The sequence below is a fragment of the Vombatus ursinus genome, unplaced genomic scaffold (assembly GCF_900497805.2).
Source record: "Vombatus ursinus unplaced genomic scaffold, bare-nosed wombat genome assembly UNPS02004868.1, whole genome shotgun sequence".
NCBI classification, from domain to species: domain Eukaryota; kingdom Metazoa; phylum Chordata; class Mammalia; order Diprotodontia; family Vombatidae; genus Vombatus; species Vombatus ursinus.
The window spans coordinates 3,388,539-3,392,611 of NW_020944646.1; the positions used below are offsets into that span (position 1 = coordinate 3,388,539).

Sequence of the window (4,073 nt, forward strand, 5' to 3'; positions counted from 1 at the left end):
TAGTGTCATGGAAGCAATGAGCATGAACTTGGACAGAATTTGGGAGATGGTGGAAAAGAGAAAGGCCTGGCAGGTCATGCCCATGGCGTCACAAAGAGTCAGACACAATTGAATGACTGAACAATAAGAAACAACAATTTTCAAATCATGTACCTGACCTCAATAAATTTGTATCATCAGTGAAAGAGAAAAAGAAAGCTGACAGGTCATGAAGTCTAGGTAGCCACTAAAGTATCAATAGATACAAATTACTGTAGGCCATTTTGACTCTCAGAGCAGTGTCTACCTTGTTAGCCATTGGGAGTTAGTTATGATAAAGTGCTAATGACAAATGAATAAGTGGGGGGTAACAGGGGAAGTTGTTCAATCAAATGCAAAGAAACTAACATTTTAGTGACACTAAGGGAACTCATGGTATTCAGAGATAAGGGCTGGTAAGGGGAAAAGCTGAATCTTATTTCAAATACATCAAAGTGTAAGGCTAATATATCTTGCTTGTTTTCTTATGGAAAGAAAACATTATCCATTAAAAAGATGGTGCTTTTAATCCACCACCAGTGGAGTCATCACGTGGGGCATGCCTCCGCATGTCTCAAGTAATAACATTTATTGATATTATTACGCATAATAACAAAGGTAGTAGTGTATTGGTGTTTATCTCCCTACTTTGCCTGATTCCTCATGTGAAATAAGGCTAAGAATAAAGTCTGAGGTTAAGTGATGACTAACTCAGGCACTCTTAAGGGGGTTAAATCTTTCTTTGCCTTGCTAGTGTTATGCTTTAACCAGTCAAACATCCATTCATCAATCCATTCATCTATCTATCTATCTATCTATCTATCTATCTATCTATCTATCTATCTAGCTATCTATCTATCTATGATATAGATACATACATATATATGTATGTGTATGTGTGTGTATATATTTGTTGTTGTTTTTCAGTCTTTGTCACGTGTGTGACCCCATTTGTGGTTTTCCTGGCAAAGATACTAGAGTGGTTTGCCATTTCCTTCTCTGGCTCATTTTACAGAGTAGGAAAATGAGGCAAAAAGTGTTAAGTGACTTGCCCAGGATCACACAGTCTGAGGCCAGATTTGAACGCAAGAAAATGAGTCTTCCTGACTTCAGTCACCATACTCTATCTGCGCTTTAGTTTGATAACTGGCTGTGTGTATGACCTCAGGCAAGGAAATAACAACAACTAAACAGAACAGCAACAATAATTCTAATAACTGGCTTTTATAAAGAGCTTTTAGATTTCCAAAGCGCTATGTACATTTCTTCCCATTTTATCCTCACACCAAATCTGAGAGTTAGGTGCTATTATTATTCCTATTTTATAGATGAGGTACCTGAGGCTGACACACAGATTTGGTGACCTGATCGGGTATCATAGCAAATAAATGTGTGAGGTAGGATTTTAACTCAATGATTCTTGATTCTCAAGTTCAGCATACTATCCTACTATCCACTTACCTCTTAGCTAACTCTGATTTCTCCTTAACCCCAGAATGGGTTAGACTATATGATTTATCTCTAAGATCTCTTCTTACCCTAAATCACTGTTCCTGAAAAAAATGATCTTGCTTCTTAAATAAACTGTAGTCTGGGACATCTGTATTTCTTACCTTAGAGATAGTTTGTTTTCCTTTTGGCAGCTAGTAGAGCTGGCTGACCAAAGCAATATTATTTGTGATGATCCCCACACCATGCCACTGTCATTCTCCTCCCCCCTCCATGGTCATTGGCTTTGAAGTACTATCTTTTCATAACGGAACAGCAGGATCCTGTGTTTCAGCAGAGCTGATTTTATTTATTGGTTGTACATAAGCTTCATCAGCTTCAGATTTTGCACTCGATGCTGTTAGTGATGTCTTATCTTTAAAAACTGCCCCATTTGTACTGGATGATTCCACTTTAATGGCCCATTTGGGGACTGCAGTAGATGTACCAGAAATGGCACTGAATACAGTATCTTCAGAGTTTACCATCCTTAAGTCCAGACTATGTGATTCACTTAACCTTTGTTGAAGTTTGAGCACCTTCATTTTTCTTTAGCACATCCACTGAACAGATGTCATCTGCCACATTAGTTGCCAGAGCAAAGGATAGGAGTAAAGAGACATTGGATTCAATTTCTTTCAGTTCTGATGTGCTTTTTACTGCAGTTCCTTTCATGACAATATGGTAGGATTCTATATTATTTCCTGTGTCTTCTAGCTTTACTAACTCTTAATATAAGCGAGAGAGACTGGCATATTGTTGGGAACAGTGTTACCACTGGCTTGTCCGGAAAAACTATGCTTGGACTTCTTGCAAGCTTGCATGAGAATCTGGTGATGCCATTGGTATGGGTGCATGGTATGGCAAGTTCGAGTTCAGCTTAAGATAACCTTTCATGGTAGGAACTTCATCCTATTTAACTTGAAGAGAGTTAGTAGTAGCTTTAATTACCTGTACTTATGGTTTCTCATTATTAAGGTACCAAAGATATTTGCAGCAAACTTGACTATGCAGGGCCGTTTTACATCCATTTCTTCCACTCCAAAAGTACAGGCCTGTCCCAATCGCAACAGCACAGTGTCTAGCCCTCTCTAGGCTGTGATTTTTTTTTTTTGGTCTTCTTGAGAATCAGATACTAGATATCCATTCTGCTGTGTCCAAATTAGCTAAGAAAATCAACTAGTACACAGCCATTCACAGCCCAGAGGCTAGGCTTTGGCATTGTTCATGGTTGGTGGAACCCATTCATCCAAAATGTACATCTTGTTTCCTGTAACATCACCTGGGTGAAGACTTTGTGAGAGTTGCACAGTCCTTTTTGTTTCTGGCTGTTACCATGATATGGTTTCTATCTCAATTGCCATAAGTCATCAACAGAGAACCATACATTCCTCCAAAAATGTATATGTTTACTGAGTCTGTTCTGCAATAAATAAAGGCATTGTGAGACTGGGTGTGGGAGTGAGGGGGAGGCACAATCCTTTGGTCACTGGAATGCTCCAACTCACAACACCAGAGCCATGATGCAACTCCAGGTCATGGAAGTCATTTAAATATCTGGGGCCATTACTGTTGGAAGCTTCACTCTCACTGCCCAGGCCATCAAATAGATAACACTTATTAAAGAAAAGCCGTGTCCAAGTCGAGGGCAAGAAGGTAAATCAGCAAAAAGAGGCCGAGGTCTCACTTTTTCCAAAGCCAACGGCTTGCCTGTAATTCCTGGCGCTCATCGCTGGGTCTTGCATGTTCACCCATTCCCCCAAAGACCAGGGTTCTGGTGCCATCGCAGACAAATCCCTGGGAGGCACAACCCCGAGGAATATGGCCCCTAACAGCAGAAAGGAACCGTGTTGTAGATGTGCAGTTCCTCCACGACGCTCTTGTTGTCTCCACCAAAGAGTACATATATATATATATATATATATATATACACACACACACACACACACACATATATATATATATATATATATACATATATGTTGTTCAGTTGTTTTTTAGTCATATCCTACTCTTTGTGACCCATTTTGGGATTTTCTTGGCAAAGATACTGGAGTGGTTTGCAATTTTCTTCTCTAGCATATTTTACAGATGAAGAAACTGAAGGAAACAGGGTTACATTGCCCAGGGTCACACAGCTAGTAAGTATCAGAGGCTTGATTTGAACTCAGGAAGATGAATCTTCCTTACTAGAGGCATGATGCTATATGCACACACTGTGCCACCTGGCTGCCCTAAAAGCACACTTAGAAGTCCTTAACATGTTATATAAATACAAGTGTTGTTATTTCCATTTTTTAAACAGGTTTTGAAATAAAATCAGAGAATTTAAATGACTTGACCAAGCTTGTTCTACAACCTGTGTCAGAGCCAGACCTATAACCTGCATATTCTGATGTTTATTAAACCATGATGTTTCACACTACAGCATGGGGAAGTTAAAGAGTCCTTAAATTAGATTAGTTCAAATCCACAGATGCCTGTAATTTACATCCTAAAGTAATTAAAGAATAGGCTGAAGTAAATTTGAAAGATGTAGTTAATCTTGGAGGACTGAGGAAATAACC

At 39.2% G+C, this 4,073-nt stretch overlaps 1 pseudogene; it reads right to left on the reverse strand.

The window, feature by feature from the left end:
- Window positions 1–1,562: 1,562 nt before the first annotated feature.
- Window positions 1,563–3,403, reverse strand: LOC114028130 (annotated as a pseudogene).
- Window positions 3,404–4,073: the final 670 nt, after the last annotated feature.